This window comes from Parasteatoda tepidariorum, chromosome 7 (genome assembly GCF_043381705.1).
Source record: "Parasteatoda tepidariorum isolate YZ-2023 chromosome 7, CAS_Ptep_4.0, whole genome shotgun sequence".
Classification (NCBI taxonomy): Eukaryota; Metazoa; Arthropoda; class Arachnida; order Araneae; family Theridiidae; genus Parasteatoda; species Parasteatoda tepidariorum.
This window is the reverse complement of record NC_092210.1, coordinates 78202201-78216584: the sequence shown is the minus strand read 5'-3', so window position 1 is coordinate 78216584 and position 14384 is coordinate 78202201.

Below are 14384 nucleotides of genomic sequence, written 5' to 3'. Positions count from 1 at the left end.
ATATTGTTTTTCATAATTGAGTAAATAATGGTAATGGAAAAACTATTATTATATATATATATATATATATATTGCTGCAACTGTCTATTTCGCGATTCGGAGTTTCCAATAGGGTTGCATAATTGTCCGAAAGGTTGTCCTTGACGGGTTACCATTTTTTTGTTATTTATCTCAATTACTGGCGCGAGCATCTGATATTATCATACCATCGCTTCTCTACACTATTCGTAAAGAAGTTAGGAAGGGAAATCACAGACGTAGTAGAATATTGGCTGATATCCGTTTAATTTTGTAACATTTTAAAAACTTCATGCAGTTGCATTTAAAAATGCATGACATAAAAATTGATAATAAATAATTTTTTATCTCTGTTTGCACATGATATGAAAATGATTTTAAGGTATTGAGATATTTCATCTCTAAAATGACAGTACTGCTGAGTGGAGAAGGGGAAGGACTTAAATGATTACTGTCTAAAAAAATGAGATATATTTCAAAAAAAAAAAAAAAAAAAAAAAAAAAAAAAAAAAAAAAAAAAAAAAAAAAAAAAAAAANTTTAGAAGTTATTTAGCTTTTATGTATAGAAAGTATAGTTTTTAACTTATACCCATTTACTTACAGTATTGTTGCAAGTATGGTATTGTTGCCTATGTTTCAGAAAGCTTAATTGCGCTTAATAAATATAAATAAACCATATCGTTTGATTTAATAGTTTAGAAGTTATAAGTGTTATGAAATTTTCTCTGCGTACATCCCTATAAAGTTCAGATTGCACCATATTATTGCTGAAAATGAGAATTATTTTTCAAAGTATTGCTTTAGAGTTTTTTCAATCAGTAGCGCTATTATATGGCTACCTAAAATTTTTACTTAATTTAAAACTTGATTAAAATTTCTCATTACCTCAGAAGACAATGGCAATACGTTTCTACTTTTTTCGGTTTTTTGAATTGATTTTTTTAAAAAATGATTGTCCTATTTTTGACACCCAATAAATAAATAAATAAAAGTAAAAAATAGATAAATAAAAATGAAAAATTAGATAAATAAATAAAAATGATGAAAACATGCAAAACCATGCAAATAACGTTCAATAATCTGCGATCATGAATTTCTGTTTTCCATTATAGATTAATAATGTTTCTGTATTTAATAATTCGTTGATTAATTTTTCACTATTATGCTATTCACTAATATATATCGGTTCCCCGATTACTACTAATAAGTAGATTCACAGATCTATTGATACGTATCACCTTTTCTCTCGTTATTGGCTTCCTTTACTCATTTGTCATGCCAAGAGTATTTTATTGTAAAGAACACCATACTAGAATAGTAATAACTATACTATTAAAATTTCAAATTTTTAAGATGCATTAAAAATTTAAATAGTTACTGACTTAGAGTTTGTAAATTCATTTCATGTATTTACATCTGTATATTCTCTCTTAAGTCTCTCATTTAATTTATACACAAAACAAGGCAAAAGTTATCAAACTATAAATAGTATATTCGGTAATTTGAAAAGTAACTAACGCCCTATTTTAAGAAATTTATATGTAAACTAGCTTTTGGGGACCTAGCTTGGTCACCTTTTAAAATTATCTGGTACACCGTATAAATTTTAATGGTAAATAAAGCAGCACAACTGTATCCGAAATTTCTAATTTTTTTAATTCCTCCCTAAATCCTTACACTTTAACTAGTTTTAAACAATATTCTAACGAAATGTTTTCACCGGCTTGCTGTTGCTCACGGCTTGTCCGCGCGGAAGTACTTTGACTTTTTTATCTATTTCCGAGAGATGTCCGCGATACTGCAAAGTTGAACTTTTGTATTGCTAAATTTAGCAATAATGTTTGAATTATTTTGGATATAACAAAGTTGAATTACTGAATTTTCGTAATAATTTAAAATCTATCTGGCAGCCATTAAACTAAACAAAACTCAACGGCGCGACAGCCCTAGAGGGCCAAGGCCTACTGTGCCCATCTCAGTTTTCTTGACCTTGGGCTCTGGGGTGCAGAAGCAGATGCTCCGGTCAGGTGGTTAGCTGAACGCGGAACCCCCAGGCAGCCATTAAATCATACAAATCACTCTAAGTATGATTTCTTGACATACATTCATACATACATCTCTCTCTCTCCCACACACGCACACACACACACATATATATATTTATATATGCAAGTGCTCGAAAATAGCAAGCTCTGTTACCAATAATTGGTTCCACAGTATGCGTCACCATAACACAGTTTATGTTTAAAATATCTACAGCCATTTTAAAAAGGATAAAAAATAAGTCTAACTAATTACTTTGCAATTAAATTTTTTATTTCTATAAGAATATAAAATCATTCTAAATGAATATTCAACATATAACCTATTGATCTCCACCTAAATTATTACTTAAGACTACCTAGGAAAATGAATTATTACTATAGTGTTGCCATGCTGTCACATAAGATATATATATATATATATATATATATATATAGACAGAGAGAGGGAGATAGGTTTATATAAAAATCCCTTTCCTTACTCTCGAAAATTAGCAAAATAATCAGAGGAAAATGTCTAGTTTTATAATAAAAAAATAAAAATAATAATAATTCATTCGTTTGTTTGAATAACTAAAATTGTTCCAGTGAGTAAACATTCTTTTTCCGAAATCAATTACCGTTCTTTGGAAAACTAACAAACTATTTCCTCATCTAAGAATCAATTGTTCCTCTTTCTTTATCGATCTGTCTCCTCTTGAGAAATATGTTTGTCCCAATCTCTTCTTCCATTGGTTAAATCAACACCATATGCTGTTCTCCCTCACTTAACTTCTCAATAACTCTCGATTTTTCAATTTTTCTTCTTTTTATTTCTCCAACTAATTTGATCACTCTAATACATTTTTCAAAAAAGAGAAAGAGAATTGAAACGATTCATTTTGAAGAAACTTTTTTTCCTTGAGCGCACCAGAGTTTCTTGCAATGAGTTTTGAGATAGTAGAAATTACGCCTGAAGTTTTAATAAAAGTTTGACATATTGAAGATACGCGAAATTGCCCGAAGAATTTTTAAAATAAAAATAAGTAAACAAAATATTGTTCCTGCTGGCGAGGCAAATAATTAAATTAAATTATATGCTTGTCTTAAATTATGATAAATGAATTGTCATGATGAAAGTTTATTTTTGCGATTTTAAAGTAGAAAAAAAATCATCCATTCTCACTTTACAGGTTGATTTCTTGACAAGTTCCCGTGAGTTTTTAAACAACTAAGAACTACGTAGAGAACAGTTGGCGCTTTTGGGAACCAATGTCTTTTAAAGTATGAACAGGAGTAGTTTGAGCCAAGTTCCATTTCAGGCAAAGGAGATAAATCTTACGACCCGACACAAGTCATAGAGCACAAATATTATCATTGTGGAGTTTAGTAAAAGCTGTCTGTTCCATCTGTTTGCCCCCCAATCAAAGCTGCACAAGGACTGCCTAACTAATGAACTCCCCTTTCCAGGGGTCCTGCAGTGGATTGATCATAAAAACAAGGTTGCTAGTAAAAGACCGAAGTCAAGCATCATTGGCTGCGATCAGTACTGTGAGTGATCACTTTAATCAATCCGAATATGAACCGAGAATGCGCGGTATCGGACCTCATTAAACTCTTCTAACGTACAGTGTTCACCTTCGAGCACAGGTCGTCAAGGTACCAAAGCGGAAGAGACATACCCTCTGCAGAGGATCAAAATTGTGATGGCATGTCTTCAGATCATCCTCAGGGATGTTTCTAAGACCATCGCCAATAGCCCATTGTGCAGCTCTAGCGTGACGTGAATAAAATACCTACCTAACCCTTGCCAGCGTGCCTTCTTTATCAAAAGTATACTTCTGTGGTTAAAATGTTTCATTTTAGGAATGTTGTAAATTGTTAAATTCAAAACAAAGCATGAATTAAGAAAAAAAATCAAAATTATATCCCAGATTCTTTTAACGAGACTATATTATTGTGATGCCACAAAAGGCGTTACATATTTCCCAGCTTTTAAAATATCTTTTATTCCATAAATGTACTCCTAAATGTCATTTGGGAACAATTTCCTTTAGTTTTAATTTTGAATTCTGGACGTTAGGACTGGGGGTTTTTGGCCCATTAGTCCGACGATAATGTATGTATGTACAGTAGAGCGCCGATTATCCGAACTGCTCGGGACCGAACGTAGTTCGGATAATGAAACGTTCGAATAATTGGAAAGTTGTTTAAAATCTAATTTAAATGATTATTATATATGCACTAACTTCCCTTCACACTTTTTCCAGGTTCTTAACTGGCAGTACTTTCTAAAATTGCTCTGTTTAAAAGTTGTTGTTTTTTCAATTTTTAAATATTTTTTACTTATTTTTTTTCTACTTTTCTTCATTTTGAATTTTTTCTAATCATATTTCAGCATTTTATAATTTCTTTTGGCAATTACTGATTTTACCACATTTTTCTTTATTTTCTATAGCAAAAGAAATCCAACAGAGACTTTTGTTTCAAAGAAGATGCTCGTTTTTGAGCAGCCATATCCCTCATTCTTTTTAAATAAATCAGCTGAACTGGATCAACATCATTTTGACGTTCTAGCCAATTCATTGCAATATCTGATGAATTACATTTTTCTATATGAGAAGGTTCACTATCTTGAACTTGATCACCTACTTCTTCGTCTGTGGAGTTCCGATTTTCATTAAAAATTTCAGCAACAATTTCATCATCTTTTAAAATTTGATATCCTGGGACGTTTTCAGTGTCTCGACGCCAGTCTTCTATTTCTTCTGCTGTATAACCTGGCATTTTTTCAGCCGGTAGATATGGAATGTTGATAAGTTAAAAAGTATTCTAAACTTGAAAAAAAAAAAAAAACGAATTCAGACGTAGTTCGGATAATTAGACGTTCGGATAATCGGCACTTTACTGTATATAAATAAAAGAATTGGACAAACCACCTTCACAATTATGATTTAATCATGAACTATAATATTTAAGGACGACCCACTCTAAAGCTTCTCCTACCCCAATGGCCTATAGAACCCTCTAGAAACACTTAACGGAAAAGGCTAGTTGATTTAGTATATGTGAATAGTTCACACTCTGCACTAATTTATGCATTGTTGCTTTTATATTTTTTTTATTTATTTCTGTGCGATTATATGTTTCGTATGAATCTATATTATATAAAACGCTTATACGTACGTATGTATCAATAAAACCGATGATATTTCTTTTCTCGCGTTGGCAACAGCTTTCATTTTTAATTGATAGGATTCGGCGCGCAAGAGCACGCAGTGAGCATCATATGGCTAATCTATATTATATAAAACGCTAATACGTTTTAATTGATAGGCTTCGGCGCGCAAGAGCACGTAGTGAGCATCATATGTCTAATCGGGTGAATTCTCACCGAATTATCAAAAAAATTCTCACAAAATTATCTTCATCGAAGCCGATGCTTTACATCCGGCGTTCAGTACTATTTCATATTGTTTTACAACACATGGTTTTAGCCCTCTGGTGGGAAAGACTTTAAAACAAAACTTACAACAGTTACTTTTCTCAACAACTGAAATTTAGAATAGTGTGATTAAGAAAAATATGTGAACTGTTTGCAATTTCAAATTAATATTGAAATGCACAGGTTTAGAATTTTCTACAGTGAAAAGTTTTCGGAACTTCAGTGTTCAAAAAAGTATACAAAAGCTAGACGTTAAGAACTTATCCAATGAGCGAGCAAAGCGAGCATCGGATTGCGAAGCAATTCGAAATGATCTGCAAAAGCAGTTCCGGGGGTTGGTTGAGCGCCAGCGAGCAGGGGGCGAAGCCTCCTAGTTAATAATAATTCCTTGTAATTTATTGCTTTAAAGTTGAGTTTTTGTGATTCGTTTCAATCAAAATTATCCAATTAAGATTGATTGCTTAAATTTGGAATAGTTAGTTTTTTTTAAAAATATTTTCATGTTATGCATTTATGTAGAAACATAAAACTTTCTAATCAGCTCCAATATTTATTTCAAATTTTAGTTCTATTACACGTAAAAAGTATTTCCTTCATATATTTATTTACTCCTGTCTATTTCTATTATTTCATATAATGAATTCTCTTAACAGTGAAAACTCGTAAACGAAAAATAGAAAAAATTCTTCATTATAAAGCTTTTCCGTATTTATTCTTCCTTTAGTTTAAAAGTATTACTGGTGCATTTTGTCCGTGTTAATACGTATTAAATTAAACACTTAAAGAAATATAAGTCAAGAAAATGATAAGAAATTAAAATATTTAAAATTCATTGTAATTTACTTTACAAATTGTACTTTTGTCTTCAATGACAAACGACTTCTTAAACGAATTAGCATCTAAGAATTTCGTGGAACTAAGGTAAAACAAATGCCCAAATGATTTATAAAGAATTTTATAAATTCAGTTAAAAGCAAGAAAAGAAAAAGATGAACTCATCAATCTAACTGATAATTAAGCTTTTTGCCGTAGAGTAGCGCTAAAACCGTTTGAACCAGACTGTTGTCATTTTTGCGATCGTCGATAAAAAATAAAAAAAAAAAAACACGTTTTTTTACATGCTCTAATATTAAGAGTGGAAACTCTTTATGTATGTCACTTTGTGAATTTAACCTTTAAAATAATCATAGTTTAAACTTAAGGATAATTAGCTAATTTTTATTCCGTCAAATTATAAAAGCGTTAATGTTCTTCTTATTTAAACATATTTTCATTGAAACACTTCCCACTAATATTTCTAAAAACATTAAAACATACTAATTGTGTATGAAATTTATCAAATATTTTCATCAATACCGAAAATCAATAGCCTCAACTCATCTAAGTTTTGGAACCCTATTTCCTCAAAACTCTATTAGGATGAACTAAATATAGACTAAAATATTTTTAATTTCCAGCAATTAGATGTTCCTGATCGCAGTAAAATGTCTCAGCATTTTCGAAACATATTTAAAAATAAATAGATACAAAAATATTTTTAAAAAAAAGGAATAAAAACAAAAAATCTGGTTAATAAAACTAGAATTTCCAAAGATCGTGAGCTGCTAGGCGAAACAAAATCGAGTTCTAATCTTACGTTTTTCAATCTCTTTATAAGGTCAAAATTTTTGTTCCTGGATGGTAAAAAAATATTTATTTATTTAATTTCTTTTCAAACTTTTAAATTAACTAATATATAAGGAGTAAGAACCCTTTAAAATATCGATCTACTTTTTATTTTGCCCTTTTTTTAAACTTAATAAAATAAATTGATATGTTTGATTTTCAATAGAAAATCAAACATAACTCGAGATGCACGTTGAAGAAACTTGACATGGTTGAACTTCAAACGGTTGTTAGAAAAAAAAACATAGCAAAATATGAGTCTTGATTTAATTGGCATGGCTATTTATTTTTAAATTTTTATAATTACAGTATTTTAAAAGATTTAACTATGGTAAATAAAGAATATTCGTAGTATTCATTTTAAAGTTCTCATATTCTCAGTAATGACTTCCCACATCCTTTGGTTACGCAAATTTTTCAACAATTGTGAAGATGTTAAAAGTAGGGTTCATTCTTTAAAATTTTACTTACAGTTTTATTAACACGTTTTTTGAGCGAAGTCAGTTTTACAGAAACCCCATTTTAAGCTTAAATAAGCATTTTGAGCTCTGTCAAAAATAAAGAGTTCACACACATAAAATAAATTATTTAATAAAAAAAAAGTTCTAAATAACTGTTAACAAGCATTTTGAAAATCTAAGTAACACTGAACTTTTTTAGGCCATTTTATAAATTGTTTTTTAAATATTCAAAATATTAAGCTTGGATTCCAAACATTTAATTCGATAAATTCGTAACTATTGTTCTTTAAAAGCCATTCGAAAAGAATGTCTTCACATGGAACATAAGGTATTTTTCTACTTATGTAGCAAGTTTCCGATTAAGAAAAATCGATTTCAATATGCTGACTCGACTATCCCGTTTTATTAAATTTTGTGTGTCGTCGTCCATGTAAGAAGATTAATCAAGTAATCCTCTTACGATATCCAGTTACAAAACAAACGCGAAACTATATGATTTTTTTTTAAACTTTTTCTATAATGATAAATACGGTTTTCGAATTTTTTTTTTTTTTTTTAAACTTTATATCTCATATCGAGTAAAGTAAGACGAAAATAAATAAAACTGAGTTATACGAAAAAATGAGATAAATTTTTGCCCATTGAAAGAAGAAGAAAAGAGGACATCATTTATTTTCCTGGAAGAATGCGCTTAAAATTGCTGTTTAGTGGATAAAAAACGCAACAATTTCAATTTATGAAATTTTTCTCTTATGGTTTCTGAATGGACTCCGTTTTCTACTGAGTGATTAATGAATACATTAATAATGATTTTCTTTTAGACGAATATTTCTTAAATGACTTAAATATGCATAATTTTTTGTAGGTGAGGAAAGAATGCCTTTTTAATTTATACTGAGTTCCCCCCCCCATACTCGTTGCAGCTCTCCAACCGTCATGATTGTTTATCGCAAATTTATATTTCCTGACCTTAAACAGATTTATAAATCGAAATAAAACAATACAGTTCCCTGCGCCTTAAAATCATGAAAGGTGGCTAATTTTTTATGATTAGTACCGAAAAAAAAAGTCAGAGTAAACATTACGCTGAGGAAAGGAAGTATGGTAAAAACTACCGGTCTATGATAACATTTACCAGAATTATACTTTCTTTTTTTACCGGAAATGCCATCATCATACAAGTACGGTAATTTTTCTCCATGTACAAATACACTAAAATGTAAATTGAATCCTTCATTTATATTTTAATTTTACGTTTCACATTTTAATTAAACGTTGTCTGAATTTTATAATTAACCTAAGGATTTAAAATCGTAACATATTTGGTTGATTCGAAGAATTTAAAATTTGAGATTCAATACTGAAGTGCTTCCGTTTGAATGTTTATAAGAGCTTTTGTGACAATAAATATTTCCTCTTTGCTGTAAAGTTCATTTTGAAATATCAGCCACTTTTCTGAAATCCATTAAAAGAAAATTTACTTTTTTGAATAAATAAGTAAGTGATGATCATTGACAATGAAAAATGATAAACGTTCCATAACTTTTCCAATTCTCAAACTGCTTTCATTTTGGATTCCCTTTCATCCACTCCCCTGTTTCAAAATTTTTAAACTCTATTCTTTTAGTTTCCCAAAAAAATTTAATCCCCACCTGTCACTTAAATCTCTCTTTCTTTCGCATTAAGGAAATTTGTTATTTATAAGCTACACATTTTTCGAGTCATTTATCTACACATTTAAAATATTCAGATAAAAAGGAGCCGAGATTTACATTTTTTAAATACACGTCCTACTGAAATTGGATTAAAGGATGATTGTAGCATGTTTTGGTATTGTAATGATTCCGTTCTGGCAAATTTGATTTTTAAAATCGGGTTGCTTTATTATCCATTGATATCATTAGTGGCGGCTCTATATATTTAATTAACTTTTTATTCTTAACTGTTTTCCTCTAAAAAAAACAGATATAGTTCAGAATGTTGTAAAAATAATTATTAATGCTTTTATTACCCTTGTAAAATATTTGAGTGGCAACATATAGGTGAGAATCGAGGAGTACAAACAAATGTTCTACGAAAGTAAAAAGTGACAGCCTTAAATAGTGGAATCTAAAATCTATTCTGCGTATGTTTATGTTTAGATTTTATGTTGTATTAAATGTTTTGTTAGTCCACGAATTCGTAATTTATTCGCCCTTTAAAGTTTCTCTAAACAAGGTCATGGGCTCTAGAACTTAAAAACAGGAAATGGGCTCCAGAACGTAAAGCCAGATCAATAGTTGCATAAAAGTGAAGAAGAATAAATCGAAGAAAAAAATATGTCTCAGGTAAGTGGTGATCTAATTGATATTGAGAAATTGAACAATTTTTCGTTATGGTTTTAAATAACAATTTATTTAAAAGCAAATTCTTTGTACGATATCGTAACTAGTAAACAAATTGGCGCAGAAACATTGGATGCCAAAATTAATTGGAGCAAAAATGATGCTAAGGCGCAACAAATCATAGTTAGCACAATAGATAAAAACGCGATGATGCATATTTCAACTTGCAATTGTACTTCTGATATATTTTCAAAATTATTTAGTGTGTTTGAAAAAGATTAGGAACTACAAAAGTGTCTTTATTTAAAAGAATTCTTTTAGCTTGAAAAAAAAAAAACTCCGATATAGCCACTCATCTAATCAAACTAGAGCGAATGGCATTTACTTTAAAGGCATTGGAAAAACAAATCGAATATGAAATGGTTATATCTAAATTTTTATTGATTCTTCTAAAACAATATAAGCATTTTAGAAGTGTATGGGAATCTACTGAGAAAAAAGATGAAAAAAACTTTAACAAATTTAGCAGCAATGTTATTGAATGAAGAACAAAATATAAAATTGGCGGGAAATGATGAATTCGCTTGCGGCGCAACAGTTTCTTCCCAAACGCAAGATAAAAGATGTTTTTAATATAATAGTAGATCATTTTTCTAAATCATGCAAATTTAAAAGTCAAATAAACTTGTTAAAAAAAGGAAAATGTTTCAAGTGTAATGGCTTAACATATTTGGCGAAAGATTGCAAAATTTAAACAAATAAATGATATATAAGTAACAAGAATAATCACTTTGATAAAGATTGTTATTTTCGTAAAATCAAGAAGAAACAATATCAAGCTACATTGTTTTTAACTTTATATAAACGTTCGAATTTTTGGAAGTTTTGACAGTTGATTCTGACTTCTTTTTCTTATATGGTAAACAGCTTTAAAAAAACCTAAAACTATTTCAACAAAAATTAGTTTGGCGAAGAATTTTGAAGTTATGAAAGCTGAATGTAATGGAACTGTTGAATCTGAAAAGTTCATTTTGAAATATGTGTTGTATATTCCAGATTTGAGTAAAAATTTGTTGTCAGTGAATTCCATAACGACAAAAGATGGCTTAGTAAAATTTGATAAGATACGGGGGAAATTTCTAAAAAAAGGAAATGTTATTTTAGAAGGTAAATAGAATAATTATTGGTTATAGGTATGAAGTTGAATTAAGTGATCAAAAATATGCATTATTCACTAGTGAAGAAATTAATGTAAATTCATTGCATAGAAAGCTTGGGCATTTAAACATTGATAGTTTGAAAAAATTAGTAAATCATTCAACCATCATGAATTTGAAAACTGATGAAAATAAGAACATTTCTCATCCTTGTGAAGTATGTGCAAAAGCTAAGCAAACTAGATGTCCATTTTCAAATGAGTGTACTAGAGCAACTAGGCTAATAGAGTTAATACACACGGATGTTTGTGAGCCAATCGAACATGGTATATGAAGAAATATTTTGTAACATTTTTAGATGATTTCACACATTTTGTGATGGTATATCCAATTAAAAATAAATTTGAGGTAACTAGAAATTAGGAAAACTACGTTAAGGAAGTGTAGGCAAAATGGTTGCTGAGTGTTTCAAAAATTTATTGCGATAATGGAGGTAAATATGCTTTAAATGGATTTAAAAACTGAAGCAAATCAAGGGGAATTGTTCTTGGTTACACCATTCCATATTCTCTTCAATTAAATGGAAAGTCAGAATGCTTGAACCTCAGTCTCCTAGATATGACAAGAGCATTATTATTTAATTCCGGTCTCAAAGAAGAAATGTGGCATGCCTTCAGCATATTTGTTAAATCGAAGTCCATCATATGCCGTAAACAGAATTCCAGAAATGTAGTATCAAGAAAAGCCTGATTTATCAAGACTGAGATATTTGGTAATAAAGTCTTTGTAAAGAATCTTAGTAAGTTAAAGAAACTTGATAGCCGAGATATCAAACTCATATTTTTTTGGTTAAACACTGAATAATTATAGATTATGGTACAATGAAAACAGAAGAATAAGAATTTGAATAGATGTAGTATTTAGCAAACATGAATACATAAGCAATTCGAAAATTGAAGAAATTCAATCTGGTGATGGTACAGAAATTGTAAAAATATTTGCTTAAGAAACTAAAGAAGAATGCGTTGAAAACTCAGAATCTTTAAAGAATGAATTTAACTCTGAAAAATTATTAAGAGAAAGAAAACAAACAGCATACTTAAAAGATTATGTTGTTTTAACATATCAAGAAGCCATAAATGAACCTGATAGAAAAGACTGGAAGAAAGCGATTGAAGAAGTCGAAAAAGGATCTTTGAGAAAAAAAATGACGCGTGGACAGTTGTTGAAAAAGAAATAAAGTGAAAGATAAGAAAATTCTAAGAATTGAATGGGTTTTTCAAATTTAGAGAAAATGGAACATTTAAAGCTCATTTAGTAGTTAGAGGTCATAATAAAAAATATGGTGAAATTTTTCTAGAAACATTTAGTCCTGTTGTAAGCCGGTCTGATGTAATCTGTCTGGTCTGATTATGTATGATAAAGAAAGAGTATCATCTGATGGAATCTGTCATAAAAATTGCTTTTCTCTATGGAAAATTAGATGAAGAAATATACGTGAAAGAGCCAGAAGGTTATGAAGATCAAAGTAAACTATGCAAACTACTGATGACGGAATTTTAATTGGTCCTAACAAAGTAGCTTGCACAAGCAAAGCAGAACTTGTTAGTTTCGTTGAAAACTTACTAAAACTTTGAGACATCATGTGAATAACCGGATTCAGTTTGTGGAATAAATTTTAAAAATAATGGAGCTGAGATAAAAATTCATTAAGAACCTCATGCAAATCAAATAATAGAAACATTTCGAATGCAAGAGGCAAAATCAACTGATACTCAGATGATAATGAAAAGTAATAAATCAGAAGTTCTTGAAAAAATTTATTTGCCAAACGGAGAAACAGTCTGAACTCCATATCTTTCATTAAGAACCCGACCAGATATTACTTATGCGATAAATAATAGTAGCAGAGATCTTGAAGATCCATCAAGGAAAATATCACCGAAGCTAAAAGAAATTTAAGACGCCTAAAAGGAAATATGAAAGAAGGAATCGTTTATTCAAAAGATGGTAATGATGAAAAACCAGTTGCTTATTGTTATTCTGATTATGCAGGAGATTTCTTAAAAGTACCACAGGCTATGTAATCTGTGGAGGTCCAATAAGTTGGTGCTCATGAAGACAATCTATAGATGCAACATCAAGTACCGAAGTAGAATATATTGCATCTGCGGAATGTTGTCGAGAGCTAATCTATATTAAAACTCAAATAGGAGAAATGACTGGAAATAAAATTTTCTCAACTCTAAATATAGATAACCAAAGTGCAATAAGTTTGATAGTAAAAGAGTTATGAACAAATAAAGCAAACTTATAGATGTGAGATTTCATTTCATAAAAGAAAAGTTTGATAAAGGTTTGATAACTATTAAATGTTGTCCAACTGATAAACAAATAGCTGACATTTTTACTAAAGTACTTGGACCAAATAAGTTTAATATATTTAAAGATAAATTAATAAATAAGATTTTTTAAGCAATCTGCTTATGTTTATGTGCATATTTTATATTGTATTAAGTATTTATAAACGAATTTGTAATTTATTTGTCCTTTGACCAATGCGTCAAACACTCCGTTCTGTAGGGATAAAATTTAAACCTATTATTAATTACGATAATTTATGTTTTAATACGTCATGATTTAATAGTTTATCATCACTGCAACTTCCACAGAATTGTTTTTTTAAAAATTCTTATAGGATTTTTGGTTACTATAAAAACTCGTCAACATCTTTTAGCCTCATAGATTATTTAACAATGGTGTAAAATTTAATCCCTTGTACCTGTCAGCAATTTTAAATATTTTTTGTAATAATTATTTTAATTGCCTATGTTGTCTATTATAGTTTTAAATAAATTTCAGGATGAAAATAACTATAAATTGTCAAAAAAAAGTGACTTATTTATCGTTTAATGATTATAAAACGGTAATTCAGTATGTTTGTCATGAAATATAGCGCATTAAGTTTATATTATTGAACATTGCAGAGGAATATGGTCAGAATTTTATTTGTGATTTCTATTTTTAAATTTGATCTATTAGCGTAATAAACGATAAGCTCCAAGATATTTTTTTTTTCTTTTTGTGTTCTTCGGTCAAGGGAGGTCACTGTATTAATTTATGGCCGTAAAAAAATATTTCAGTAGGAAAAAAACGTTTTCTTTTTATTATTATTTTTTTATCTGAACCTAGCTTTATTCAAAGTTGAAGTGATTGTTTTTTTTATTTTATCGGAAGGCAAGTAAACCGCAGAGTGCGGTTATTCCTCAAAATAAAATTTTTCAACATCATCC